The following is a 15,920-nucleotide window of genomic DNA, read 5'->3' as shown; positions in this document are numbered from 1 at the left end:
ATATATATATATATCAATCTTAGAATTATAAAGTCATGTAACATTAATTGTAAAGCAAGATATTTGAAAAACAAAAGTGAGATTCCAATTCAGAACAGTGTAATTACAACTATAAGAAGTGACAAGCACTCAAGAGAACAGCACATAATAAATTCATGTCATTGTTGTTGCTAAGTGCTGTTGAGTGTGTTCCAACTCATCACCTCATAGCAACCTTCTGTGGGGCTTCTGAGGAACAGCTGGTGGGTTTGAACCGTGTGGTTAGCAGTCCAGTTCTTATTCTAAAGAGCTGCACTAGGACTCCAAAGTCATCTTATAGGAGGGGAAAAAGCCAATCAGAGAATTATTAATTGTTCAACATTTAGTCCATGACTAAACTCCAGTTCCTTAAACACACTTCTAAAATCTCCTAAAATAAGCGTATATCCTAATTAGTTTTTTCTAACCCATCTTACTTAAAATCTCCATAGTTCTTCATGGTATGCCTTCTTCCTAACTTGAATGTGCAAAAACAAACAAAACAACTGACTCAATGGTATGCTCCTTGGCAGTCTTTAATTGGAGGGCATTATGGAAGCTCTACTGAGAGTCATCTGACCCTCTCAATGTCTTGGACTGGGACCCACAACTCAGTAATAGGAGGGTAAATAAGAAAGTATTGCTATTAGAGTCCTGGCTCACACATACTGTTATAGCTAAGGTGTTTTGTCAACTTGGCTTGGCCAGGATGCTTACTGATTTGTCAGTTAAGGTAGCTATCATCTCCATAGTGAGATCTAATATAATACAACAACCCCATGATCTGATCTGATGTGATCAGCCTAATCAGATGCAAGTATCCAAAGTGTTGTAAACCCTTATTTCTATGATTTCAATAAGGTGGGATGCAATTAGTAGAATTAGATTATATTTTGAGCCAATCTCTTTTGAGCACAGAGGGACTTACCACCACCAAGTAAGAGCCAGGAATGGAGTGAATCCTTTTCCCCTGGAATCTCTGATGCTCTTAGATCCAGGGAAAGATGGATGCTAAGACACGTGAAGATCTCTGATGAATATTGGGCCTACAAGTGCTGAAAGGAGATAAGGACCTTTCCCCAGAATCAGTACTCTGAATTCAGACTGCTAACTTTCTAAACTGTGAGAAAATAGATTTCTGTTTGCTAAAGTCATCCACTTTTGATACTTCTGTCATAGCAGCAACAGGTAAGTAAGGCATGCACAAGTTGGTTCCAAACAAAACATGTCTCTGTGATTAGTGGATGGCTGCAGACAAGTTATCTTAGTAATTGGATTACTAAGATATTACTACAACATTCTTTGTCTATTTGGAGTGCTTTCTGTTTTTAAGAAAAAAAAAACCAAGCATCCACTCAAAACAGTTGCTTCTGAGGGAATCAGCTGGGCCATTTAAATTCAAGGCAGAGAGGTCAGCTCAGAAGGTTATGGTAATGGTTTTTGGGACCCCAAAAGGGTAATATTGATAGAATTTTTTCCTTAAAGGACAGAGGATGATCATATGGGCTTATGATGAAGTTTCCATAAAATTGAAAGCTACATTGGTGAATAAAAGGCCACGAAAATTGGGTCAAGGAATTTTTTCCCACCATGAGAATGCACTTATTAATACTTTGAGGATAGCAATGACTGTCCTATGATAATTTTGTCAGGAAACCTTAACCTATCTACCCTGCAACCTTGGTCTTGCCCCATTGAAACTTATTTTTGTTCTCAAAACTCAAAGAACATTTAAAAGAACACACTTTGAGTCCCTTATTAATGCCCAAACTGGTGCTTTCACATGGTATAAATCAAAGTGAATATTTCTTCATGGAAGGGATAGAAAGATGGAAACACTGACTTATGAGGTGTATTGTTGTTGTTGTTGTTAAGTGCTGTCAAGTTGGTTCCGACCCATAGCGACCCTGAACAGGGTTTCCGACGCTGTAAATCTTTACGGGAGCAGAAAGCCTCATCTTTCTCCTGCGGAGCACCTGGTAGTTTCGAACTGCTGACCTTGTGGTTCGCAGCCCGATTCATAACCACCACGCTACCAGAGCTCCTTTATGAGGTGTATATACATTTAAAAAAACAACAATAGCTTCACATGTTGATTATATTTATTAATAAAGGTTTCTATGATTTTGTGGCTATAGATTTGACTTACCTTCATACCGTGCATATCTATGATACTTTACACCTACCTCTACCTGTTTGAAGCATCTCCCTGCCCATAGTTTGGCAGTAAATTCACACTAAATTGAGTTTTGATATTTGTCGAAACCTTTCAACAATTGGTTTATTTTGTTTTTAGAAATAAAGCCTCTTGGAACATTTTGTTATTGCTTTTATCATTCCCTGCATAAACTCTTTTCTAGTTTATTAATACTTGTTCCTTGGGTCTGTCTGGTATTATGTGTCTTAGTTGTTTATCTGTAAGACAAACTAGAGGGGAAATTACTTGAAAAGTCTGTGCTAGAGTTAGTCCCAGGTGTGATGATTTCAGGTTTCTTTATATCAGGGAAGGCTGTGCAAACTTTGCTTTGGATCACAATCACAAGGACTATTTCTGTAAACCTTATAACTAGTTATCTACTTTCCTGTGCCTAGAATCAGGTGGTTTGTCACCCTTGATAGATCATATTTACCTCTGGTGTAATCTGAAGACACAAGATTATATAGCATGATCCTTATGAAACGGTGCCGTGCTAATGGGATCTTCTCAATCCAAAACCCTTTCCAGGTCAAACATCTGCTTTCTTTCTGCTTTCTCAAGATAATGGTAACTGGTAGACTTCTCTCTCCTAACAAAATAACAATAGTACTAGAGACAATTCTCTAGTGACCAGTAGCATGACCAGCTCCCACACTCATGCACCCTCAGAGCAGACCCTACTCTCTGGTTTTTCAGAGCACATGGTTGAGAGCCACGCCCATGTGAGTTGCAGGCCGGTTGCATTGATTTGGTGTGCTGCTTGGGTGCTTGGTGGACTTGGCTCCAGACTCACAAAACCTGTAAAACCACCAGACCAGCATTGAACCAGTCACCCTATGCCTAGCTCCCCTGTGGTCCTAGAGCTAGGAACTCTGCTGTCACATTCCTTCCACAACCACCTTATGAGCTTCTTAAATTTCAGGAGCCCACCAGAGATTTCTCCTTTCCCTGTCCAACAACAGTACGGTGGTTTGTTTTTACAAATGCGACAGCCCCACAATGCCCTGGTGACAACAGTCAATTCTAGCTCATATGAAGAAACAAGGGAGAATGGCTCAAACAAATGACCAAGATGCAGAGACAGAAAATATTTCTGAGGAAAATAAAAAGGTAATGGAACTAACTGAAAAAGAATGTAAAAGAATGATATTTTGATACCATCAACAGATTGACAGAAAGATCAAGAAAGTAAGGAGAACACAGAAAAACTTTAGAAGAATTTAGGAAAATGCTACAAGTACAAACAGACAAAATAAATTCAAATTTTGAGATAATATAAAATCTGCAATTATAAATCCAGAAGATTAATACTAAGATCTCAGAAATAGACAATACATTGATGGCAAAGGAGAAGATTTGAAGCAGTGGAAACCTGAATTAGTGAACTTGAAGATAAATCTCTCAAAATGAATATTCTTGAAGAACAATCAGACAAAATAATTAAAATATCCAAAGAAAACCTAAGAGTTATGTGGGACACTATGAAGAGGAACAACTTATGACTGGAATTCCAGAACAGTAAGAGATAATAAAAAGCATACAGAAAGTTGTCCCAGATTTGTTGGAACAAAACTTCTTTAACATCAAGAAAGATAAGAAGACAAGCATGAAAAAAGGAGAAAAGAAAGTGCTGGATTTTATCAAATGCCTTTTCTGTGTAAATTGAGATGATTATGTGGCTATTTTCCTTCGTTCTATTAATGTGATGTATTACATTGATTGATTCCTAATGTTGAATCAGCCTTGCATTCCTGGAATAAATCCTACTGATCATGTTGTATGATTCTTTTGATATGCCATTGGAGTCTGTTTGCTAGTATATTGTCAGGAACGTTGGCATCTATATTCATGAGGGATATTGGTCTGCAGTTTTTTCTTTTCTTTTCACCTCTTTCATTTACTTGTGATGTCTTTGTCTATTTTTTTGGTACTAGGATAATGTTGGCTTCATAGAAAGAGTTAGGGAGAATTCTTTCTTCCTCTATTTTTCAGAAGAATTTGAACAGGATTGGTGTCAGTTCTTCCCTAAGTGTTCAATAGAATTCCCCAAATGAAGTGATTGGCTATCTTAGAAAATCTCATCTAACAGAAAATTAAAAAAGACTGAAGTTAAAGTGCAGTTGTTAACAAAGTCGTCATTTCATAGTCACGAAGGTAATATTTGATCATAGGTGTGCTTTGAAAAATATTCATGTCTTTCTGTGTTTAAACAGGATTATGAAATGAATGCTATTGTTTTTGTCCCTGAGATAAAGCACTGGACCACAAGGTCAGCTTGAACCACTAGGTAGGCAGTTCAAACTCACCAGCCATTCCTTGGAATCCCTATACAGGGTTACTGTGTGTTGAAACTGACTCAACCACACTTAACAACAACAACAACTTGTTTTTGTCTTAATCCATCATGGTCATAGAATGTCTTTGTCTGTATTGCTCCATCATGCCACAGAGTTTCTTTGTCTGCTATGGTGATCTTTAAAATTGTTTAATAGGTTACTAGTAATCTACAAGATTACTAGTGCCAAGGCTGTGAGTGCTAGGCAACCTCCTATCAACACCAGAGCCAAACTGATAGGGCCGAGCCAGATTTTACCTGGAGCATCTAGTTTTCTGTTCTACTACATATCTGGGAGTGTGGTGGTGCCGTAGGATAAGCACTGGATTACAAACCACAAAGTTGGCATTTTGAGCCCACTAGTCGCGGTGTGGCACTGTGGGTTAATGCACCAGACTGCAAAGTCATTTGAACTGCAAGGTTGGTGGTTCAAGCTCACCGGCTGCTCCTCGGAAACCCTATACAGGGTCACTATGAGTCGGAACTGACTCGACGGCACTTAACAACAACAAGTTGCTCTGTAGCAGAAATATGAGGCTTTCTGCTCCTGCAAAAGATTTAAAGCCTCAGGCACCCTATACAGAGTTGCTGTGAGTTGATGCCAACTCCATAGCACTTAAGGACAACAGCATGTTGTTGTTGTTGTTGTATGTCATCAAGTTAATTCTGACTTATATCAACTCTATAGTACCATTTAAAAACAATAGATTTAGGCTGATCAACTCATTTATAAATTCTACCCCCTCCCACCCACCCACCCACCCAAAAAAATTTTTTTTTAGGATAGTGGCCAGGAAACATTTTCTTTAAAGGTACATATTTTAAATATTAATTAAAGCTATGTGGTCCAGATGGTCTCGGCAAATATTCACTCCTATGGTTGTGGGTTAATGCGCTAGACTGCAAGGTTGTTTTGAACTGTAAGGTTGGCAGTTCAAGGTTACCAGCCACTCCTTGGAAACTCTAGACAGGGCCACCATGGGTCGGAACTGACTTGACGGCACTTAACAACAAACAGCAACAGTGGTTGTTAGAAAGGATCCCTGATGCCATCATGATTTAATGCTTGGCTGTTAACTAAAAGGTTGGTAGTCTGAACCCATCAATCACCCCATGGAAGAAAGGTGTAGCAAACTGCATCCATAAATATTACAGTCTCTATGGGACAGTTTTCCTCTGTCCTGTAGGGTCACCATGAGTAAGAACCAACTCAACAGTAATGTTTTATAGTTGCAGAAAGAAAATCATCATAGACAATGTAGTAAATGGGTAAAACTGTGTGCCTATAAAGCTTTCTGTACAAAACTGAGCAACAGGTTGCATTTGACCTTCATATGGCTTCATTTGATCTACAGTTTGCAGATCTCTCTTCAGAACATATTGCTTGTTGTTGTTGTTAAGCACCGTCAAGTCAGTACTGACCCATAGTGACACTGAACAGGGTTTCCGAGGCTGTAAATCTTTATGGGAGCAGAAAGCCTCATCTTTCTCCCACGGAGTAGCTGGTAGTTTCAAACTGCTGACCTTGTGGTGCGCAGCCCGATTCATAACGACTATGTTACCAGAGCTCCTTAGAACATATTGCTTAGACATAATTATTTCATCAGATTTTAGACTGATATCATCTTTGTGAGATAGAAGGTTTATCAAGCCACTGCCTTGGGTAGGTCTTTGCCAAACTCTGTCCACTGTGAGCATCTCTTCTCTCAACTAAATTGACTGGGACTTCCATAGAAGAAGCTATCCCTTTAGATAAAAGCTAGAAATGCAAATATGTGAAAAAGCCAAAATGCTTATGTTATATATTTATTATTATTGAACAACTTAGCAGGCAAAATATTAAGTGATTTGTTTTAGTTGCTTATTGTGGGAGAATAAAACAACTGGCATCAGAATAAGACAAAGGGCTAGCACAGAGTTGGATCTGGGTGCAACTTATACATTCAAAACTGGCTTCTCAGGGTAGACATGCCCTAAAACAGAAGAAAAGGGGGTACCATTGCGGTTCTGGGGAAAGAAACCCTACATAGATGACATCTTGACCCTGTCTCACTCTGACTTGAATCAGAATCTATGGATGACTCATGTGACAATATTTAAAAGAATGATTTATCATGGGAACATCACTTTCTTTCCTTGCAAACCAAGTCAAACTTCTCCTCGTGGATTATGAGGACTATGAAGTTGACTGTGCCTCTTTTAACAAGGTGACCTTCAGAAAGTTCAGCCAGATATTCCCCCTGGTCTATACTTACTGTGCTGACTTAAAATTTACTTCTTAATTTTGCCATTTATTGGACCATTATATGTGCTCCTTTAAATGTTATAGCACATGGTGTACCCATAAGGAGCTCTGGTAGCGTAGTGGTTACGAATCGGGCTGCGAACCTTAACGTCAGCGGTTCGAAACTACCAGCTGCTCCGCGGGAGAAAGATGAGGCTTTCTACTCCCGTAAAGATTTACACCCTTGGAAACCCTGTACAGGGTCGCTATGGGTCGGACCCGACTCAACGGCACTTAACAACAACAACAACAACAACAACCCATAGAAAGCCCAACAAACTAATGAACAGTTTTACTAAAATTGCCTCATCTTCATATATTCAAAATGTTAATGTAAAGCTAGTTACTGTGGACTGGATTTCAACACATGGTAACATCATTTGTTTCAGAGTGGGACTATGCTCCATATGATTTTCAATGGTGTATTTTTCTAAAGTAGAACACCAAGTCTTTCCTAGAAGACACACCTGGGTGGACTCTAATTGCCAACCTTATGTTTAACAACTGAATACATTAGCCACTTGTATCACCTAGGGACTCCATATAAGGTAAAGAGAATAGGTAATATGAGCATACTGGGGGGAAAAGTTGTAACAATTTAAACATGGGATTGAACTGTATTGAAAACTGTTTTACACTCATTAAATGCTAAATGTTGTTACTGTTGTTGTTAAGTGCTTTTGAGTCAATTCCGACCCATAGCAACCCTGATTAGGGTTTCTGAAGAGCAGCAGGTGAGCTTGAACTGCTGACCTTGTGATTCAAAATGACTTTGCAGTCCAGCTTCCTAACCCACAGTGCTACACCAGGACTGTAGTGCTAAATACAAATCCTGCAATTAATAACAATTTTTACATTATCTAGAAAATAATTTGTAGCATACAAATATATGCAGCCAATATTCCTCATAACAGCATGAGAAATGACTGATTGTGACTGTCCCAACTGTAAACGTAGAAATTGTGTAACAAAAATGGGGGAGTAGTTAATCTTACAGGGCAGAAACAGAGGACCCTAGGATCATCAAGGGAGAAGAGCACAAGCAGAATGCAGGACCCTATCCAGAGAAACAGTGACACCAGAGATGGAGGCAGAGATGGGGACATGGGGAGAGGGAGCAGCTGAGGACTCTAGATTCATGGGAAGAGAGGGACTGAGAGCTGGTGGCCAGGAAGCAGACTTGTAGAATGTGCCCTTTGTTGGTTTAAATTATTATATATGCCTGAGTGTTTTTTTGAAAAAGAGCTAAAATGAATAAAGAGAAGTACTGTTAACTAACAGATGATGGTACATGGAGGGGATTACAACCATTGTAATGAAACAAAGTACATGATTTGTTGAATGTAAAACTAATGATCTGCCCTGTAAACATTCACTCAATTCACAATAAAAACATTAAAAAACAAAACAAAACCCACAAAACAGCATGAGGAATGCTAGCTGCATACATTTGTATGAAAACCTTTTTACTACTATGTCGAAAATATCTTGCTTAGCACCTGAGAGGAAAACTCTTCAAAACAGAAATTCCTTTCTTAAAGGGTTTCCTATCCTTTAGAAAACACACACACAAACACACACACCATCTTATTTGCATGATGGTTGTAATTCAAAATTGACTTTTTTTTTTTTAGTAGACTCTGTTCCTGAGTCAGCATAACTTTGATTTTAATTAACAAGGCACAGGCCTTTCTCAACATTTAATGTAACACATTGTGGGCGATGAATTTATTGTAATGAAATAGACATACACTGAAATGACAACAAAAGGTGTGCAATTCCACAGGTCTTCTTTTTCTTGATATTTTTAGCCTTGCTGTTCAAGTGTATTTGCCAGGAGTTACTCACATTTTTCAGATTTTCATCTCTATCCTTGCTGTTAAGTGTTGCTGAGTCTGCTGCCACTCCTAGGGACCCTGTACAGGGTTGCTCAGGAATGGCTAGTGGATTTGAACCTCAAATCTGTAGTTAGCCATCCAGTACTTATCTTATCTCTATCTACCCCATGTTAAGTACTGACTGAAATGTAATTAAATAGATTATTGCCAGCCACACCAGTTCTGTAAATATACAGAGCAAGATTATTTTGTTCATCGAGCTCTCATCTAGAGGGACCACAACCTATTCACACCTTCTTATTGGCAGTAGTAACTTGGCAGCCTCAAGCCACTATAATTCTCTTGAGTGGGTGCTGTTACGTATTCGGTACTTTCATGCAAGTCTCTTCTATGGAAGCAAAGTTAGAGAACTACACTGCTAAATCAGACTCAAAATATAGTCTTTGGGGATTTCAAAGATAAAGACAGTTGTTGTTAGGTTCCATGGAGTCGGTACCAACCCATAGTAACCTTATATGCACAGCAGAACGAAACACTGCCCGATCCTGGGCCAACCTAACTATTGTTGCCACGCTTCAGTCCATTGATGCTGCCACTTGGCCAATCCATCTCACTGGGAGTCTTCCTCTTTTTCTCTGACCCTCCACCTTACCAAACATGATATCCTCCTCCAGTGACTGGTCCCTCCTGACAATATGTCTGAAGTATGAGAGACGAAGTTTGGCCATCTTGGCCTCTAAGGAGCACGCTTGCTGCACTTCTTCCAATAAAGGCAGTAATGGGGCTCAAAAGAATGGAATGGGCTTGGTAGATGACTATGAAGGATCTACTAAATGGCCAAAGAGATGGCCAAGGGATATGGCAAGCTCTGTCACCATTCAGGTTGCAAAGAGAATTGCAGTTCTAGAAGTTGCAACAAGGATACAGCCCAAAGATGAGAGAATGATTTGGAGACAGTAACCTTCAGATTTATCGATAAAATAGCAACTTCTGGTTACTCAGTATGTGTTCAAGAAAAAGGACTTTTGCTGCTCAAAGAAAGTTGAGACAAAGTAGCAGGAACCAAAGCTGGGCACCTTTCCATTGGATCTCTGAGGGGGAGAGAGCTGGATGAAAAGGCAATAAGACTACTGGTCAGCACTGGGATACCTTGAATTGGTGATTGAGCTCTAGTTCTCCTTAATGGAGCTGAGGTTATTTGAATGTAGTGTTCTTTTGTATATCAAGAATTCTTCTGAACCAGGAAGAGCTAAATATTCTAGTAATAAGGCAAAGGCTTGTGTAATGAACTGACATAATATAGCACAAAGAGTTAGAAAGTTCCTCCGGCACCAGTTATTGTTAGGTCGAACTCATGATGACCTCATGTTCTTTAGAGTAGAACTGCACTCCATAGATTTTTTTTGAATGGCTGTGGTCTTTCAGGCTGTTTTCATGAGCCACCTCCTGTAGGATTGAAACCACTAGTCTAAGTGCTTAATTGTTTTTACCACCTAGGGATTTCAGCTCTCTCTCTCTTATACACACACATACAGAGAGAGAGAGAGAACTATCAGTTTTATGTGAATAAGATAAACAGAATTATAGAATTATTCTTTAATATCTTCAGAGTGTAGAAGAAAAAGCCAATGATATGCATGCCATTTAAAATATATATACGAGTGGTAGCTGGTTTCTACATTTCTAGAGCATTAATTAGATGTAATTTTGTCTTAAAATATATAAGACAAATAATAACTGATAGAGAATATTAGTTGCACAATAAAATAAATTGGTCTTGAGAATCAAGAAACTAAGTTTCAACTTTCAGCAAGATTACAGACTAGGTAGACATACCACGCAGACCCTCCACAACAGAGATATGGGAGACTAAATGCTAATCCTGGAACTCTAAGTTTCAGATGAAGGATAGAGAACTGAATTGAATATTTTGGGTGGAGAAGCTGAGCAGGGGTGGCAAATGAATGAGACAGACTAGTGAATGGTATATGTAGTCATCTTGAACTTTAAGAGCAGCTTTGAAGGCTGACAATGGCCTGGTGGCACAGATGCACATTAGTGACAGGTGACAGCACAGGAAAAGTCTGATTATTTCTTGTTCTCTGCACTCCTCTGGTGACCAGATGCGTGGTCCAACCCCACCCTCATCCACCCTCAGCATAATCCCTGCTCTCAGGGAGTTCAGAATTATACAGTTATGATCCTCATCAGTATGAAATAAATGCCAGTTTGGTCAACTTGGTACCTGGATTCAGACAGGCTCTGCTCCAGACCCACAGATTCTGCAGAGCTTTCATGCCAGCACTAGACTAGGAGGAAGCCTCATAACCACCCGCCCTATCCCTAGCTGCTCTGTGCTCCTGACAGATACTGAACACAGTTACCTTAAGGACCTTTGCAAACTGCTTCTGAATTCAGTGCCCTGAATATAGATAACGCCTATAGGCAGCCTATAGGAATTTCATTAAAGACTGGGAATGCTATTCCACCCACCTCCTGAGATTCTTGGCAGTCAGAAGACTCCTCCAGTTCTCTCTGGGTCCAGCACCTACACTACCCCCCACACCCACCAACTTCATTGTTTTAATTTATTCTTTCTTCAGCTTCTCCCTACTTCTTTCCCTTCCCTCATTTCCCCTGCCCCCCATGTCTGCTTTTATTTTGTCTTTTCTCTTCTCTCCTTTTTTACCTCTTGATTTTTCTTTATCATTTGCTAGTCTTTCTGTTTTCATCTTCCCTTCCTCCAATCGTTGTTTAGTGTTGCATTTAAAATTTTTCTCTTTTACAGTTTTATTTTCCTCTCACTCTTTTCGAGATATATTTAATAATTACTGGTGATTGGAATAAGAATTTGTAAACAAAGAGGAAGGATTGGTAGTTGGAAAATATGGCCTTGGTGATAGAAATGATCCTGGAGGTCGCATTTTAGAGGATTTTTTTTGCAAGATCAATGACTTCTTCATTGTAATTCCTTTTTCAAACAACATTAAAGGCAATTATATGCATGGACCTCACAAGATAGAATACAGAGAAATAAAACTGACTACGTCTGTGGAAAAAGATGGTAGAAAAGTTCAATAATCTCAGCCAAAATTAGGCCAGAGGCCGACTGGAACAGACCATCAATTGCTCATGTGCATGCTCAGGCTGAAGGTGCAAAGAATGAAAACAAGTCCATGAGAGTCAAAATATTACTTTGAACACATCCCATCTGAAATTAAAGACATCTCAACAACAGATTTGATGCATTACACTAAGGACTGAAGACCAGAAGCATTGTGGGATGACATCAGGAACATCATACAGGAAGAGATCAAAAGGTCATCAAAAAGAGAAGAAGGAATGAAAAGACCAAAATGAATGTCAGAAGAGGCCCCGATCTTGTTTTCCAGTGTAGAGATGCTAAAGTAAATGGAATAAAAAAAAAGTCAAAGAACCTAAACAAAAAATTTCAAGGGATTGCTTTAGAAGACAAAGTCAAGTCTTATAATGAAATGAAAAAAGACTTGGAGTTCAAAAATCAAAGAACACACTCAGCATTTCTCAAGCAGAAAGAACTGAAAAAATTGAATCTTTAGCTTGAAAATTGAAGAATTCTATGTGCAGAATATTGAATGATGTAGGAAGTATCAAAAGAAGATGGAAGATATACAGAGTCACTGTACTAAAAAGAAATGGTCAGATAGTTAGAACAACCTGGCAGTTTATGGGAGTGTGAGTGAATGTTCTAGATTTTAGTGCAGTCACTTGATGGTGCATCATGCCCCTCAGTCCTTTCTGTACTCTCTATAGGTGCTGGTGGGCTGGTCACTTTGCCTCAAGACCCTGTACCCAAAGGTACCCAATCTGGATGCCACCATGGTTCCTTTGTGCACCCTCACACCTCGGTGACCACGCACTGCACTTAATCCTAATCCATGGCAAGCTGCTTTCAGTTTATGTTTTACTTTGATGAAAAATGTGCTGTTATGCAATCATTGGTACCTCTATTGGATAGTGACATTTTTCATGTCAGAGACTAAGAACTCTTACAGTTGTTAGTCTTCATCCCTTCCCTAGACAGACGATACCAAAAAGTTGCAAACAAAGATCTTTTCATCTTGTTCTTGGCACCATTAATAAGCCAAAATGTCTGCTAGCATTTATCTGCAATGTGTCAGGCCAGCTCTTTTACTACAAGATGCACCATTTGATTTCCAAGATCCCAGCAAATATTTTCCTTGTGATTGGAAGCACAAACTGTATGATGTTAAGAATGACCCTTACATTGTCAATGGATCTCATGATGTGGATATGTTTTAAGACATGTTGGACAGAATCATTACAAAATGTGTTTTCTGTCCTGAGTATGAGAATTCTGAAACATAGCTGCATGTCAATCCAAAGAAGCAAACAGTAGGTAATTCTGGTAAAACCTGGGGCTATCAAGGCATGCTTGAAATACATTATAAACTCTGTGCATTCATTCTCAAAATCCCACTGGAGAACATTGTCAATGATTCAGGAAAGAAAGAAAAGGAAAACAGAAAGGAAAATAGTTCTGTGTCCAGCAGACACTACTCCCCCCACCTTGAAATGAATTAAGTTTTCTCCATGCTGTAGAACAAAAAGAAGACAATGATTGGGAGGAGGATACAGCTGAGGAGGCTCAGAGGCCCGATAAGGATGATATCAGTGACCATGCAAAACTTCTAAGTCAACATCCTGTTTAATTTTATAAAGGACTCAGCAGTCTTAGAGAATGTAGCTGTGAACTTCACCCATGAAGAGTAAGTTTTGCTGAATGCAGCTCAGAGGAAGTTCTACAAAGATGTGATGCTAGAAACCTTCTGGGACTTGGCCTTAAAGTAGGATACTTCTGGGAATGAAATATGCAATGAAGAGAAAATTGCAAGATTCATAATAAATAGTTCCTGCTCCAGTTTAGAAGAAAAGGGGAAATTTCATAACACTGACGATCAGCACCAAATTAAGAAGAGGCGTTTGAGGAAACATGTGAATGGTCACAGAGGACAGAAAATGCTTCAATGTGAAGTATATGAGAAAATGTGTATGCGTTTCTCTTCCCTTAAACTACATCTAAGATGGCACAGTGGAAAGAAAACCTATGAATGTAAGGAATGTGGGAAAGCCTTCAATTGTCCCATATATAGATGTTCAAGAACATGAGAGGATGCACAGGAAAGAGAAATCCTCTGAATGCAAGTATTGTTGGAAAGCCTTCAAGTTTTACTTATCTCTTCCAGATTGTGAGAGAATGCACACTGCTGAGAAATCAGGAAATGTAAGCAGTGTGGGAAAGCCTTTGCTTGCTACTCCATGCTCCATGGACATGGGAAAACACACAATGAGAAGAAATTTTTAGAATGTGAGCAATGCGGCAAAAGATTCAGATGTCTCTAATACTTTTGACAATATGTGAACATGCACAGTGAAGAGACACCGTATGCATGTAAGGAATGTGAAACTTTTACAGTATGCCTATGAACTTTCAATAACATATGAAAACACACAATGGACACAGACCCTGTGAATGTGATCAATGTGAGAAAGTATGTTTACATATGGAGAATGCATTCTGGTGATAAACCATATAAATGTAACCAGGATGGAAAAGACTTCTCTTATAGTTTGTCTCTAAAATTTCTCATGCAAATGTACTCTGGTGAGAAACCCAATGAATGTAAATAATGTGGCTAACCCTATAAATGTTATAAATACTTTGACATGTATATGCAAATGCCCAGTGTCGAGACACAACATGTATATAAGAGATGGAAATTCTACAGTTCTCTTTCATGTCTGTGAAGACATGAATACACACTGATAAGTATGAATGTAAAGTATGTGGAAAAGTCTATAGTTCTCCCTATTCTCTTCAAAGACATATGAGTACATACTCTGGTAAGAAACCATATGAATCTAAGGAGAGTCAGAAAGACTAAAAATGTCTTATATCCTTTCAAAAACATCTAAGAAAACACTGGAGAGAAACCAAAAGAATGTAAGTCATGTTTGAAAACTTTATGTAAAATGACACTGGTGGTGGTGGTTACGTGACATGGAGTCGTTTCCAACTCATAACGACCGTGCATAGGGTTTCCAAGGCTGTAAATTTTTGCAGGAGCTGAAAGCCTCATCTTTCTCCTGTGGAACAGCTGGTAGTTTAGAACTGCTGACCCTGAGGTTAGCAGCCCGGTTCCTAATCATTAGTAAATAGTAAATATCTCCAAGGAAGATAATGAGAGTTATCAACAACACAGTTTATTCACATGAGGAGGAAGTCAAGAGTAAATAAAGTATTACTACTAGAAAAAAAAGAGAAAGAAATGGTCAATGTTCAACCATTTCAAGAGGTAACATGTGGTTAAGAACCGATGGAAGTGAAGGAAGAAGTCCAAGCTGTATTGAAGGTATTGGTATAAAAAAAACCCACAAGGTTCCAGGAATTAACAGAATGCAAATTGAAATAGTTCCACACATTAATGGAGCACTGGAGGTGCTCACTCATCTATGACAAGAAATTTGGATGATAGCTACCTGGACAACTGATTGGAAGAGATCCATATTTGTGCCCATTTCAAAGAGATGTGAGCCAATGGAATGCAGAAATACTCAAACAATAGCACTAACATCACATGTAAGTATAATTTTGTTGAAAATAATTATAAAATGGCTGCAACAGTACATCGACAGAGAACTGATGATGGATTCATAAACTCAAGCCAGATTCAGAAGAGCATGTGGAATTCAGGATATCATTGCTGCTGTCTGGTGGATCTTGGCTTAAAGCATAGAATTCCAGAATGATGTTTACTTGTGCTTTATTGACTATGAAGAGGCTTTTGATTGTGTGAATCATGAAAAGCTATGATAAGCGTTCAAAGAATGGGTATTCCGGAACACTTGATTGTGCTCATGAGGAACCTGTACATAGACCAAAAGACAGTTATTAGAGCAGAACAAGGGGATACTGAATGGTTTAAAATCAGGAAAGGTGTTCCCCAGGGCTGACTTTTTTCATCAAGAAGCTGCATTAGATGAAGAAAAATGTGGCATCAGGATTGGAAGAAGACTCATTAACAACCTGCCATATGCAGATGATACAACCTAGCTTGCTGTAACCAAAGAGGGCTTAAAATACTTATGAAAATAAAAGACTTTTGTATGGGTTGCACCCCAATGTAAAGAAAATAAAAATCCTCACCCCTTGACCGAATTAGCAACATGCTTATAAATGGAGCAAAG

At 38.9% G+C, this 15,920-nt stretch overlaps 1 pseudogene; it reads left to right on the top strand.

Annotated features, from left to right (window-relative positions):
- The first annotated feature begins 2,853 nt into the window (after positions 1-2,853).
- LOC102835779 lies at positions 2,854-13,841 on the top strand (annotated as a pseudogene).
- The last annotated feature ends 2,079 nt before the right edge of the window (positions 13,842-15,920 follow it).

This window comes from Chrysochloris asiatica, unplaced genomic scaffold (assembly GCF_000296735.1).
Source record: "Chrysochloris asiatica unplaced genomic scaffold, ChrAsi1.0 scaffold00036, whole genome shotgun sequence".
In the NCBI taxonomy this organism is placed as follows: Eukaryota; Metazoa; Chordata; class Mammalia; order Afrosoricida; family Chrysochloridae; genus Chrysochloris; species Chrysochloris asiatica.
Note: the sequence above shows the minus strand (reverse complement) of the source record. Positions and strands in the feature narration are given on the sequence as shown.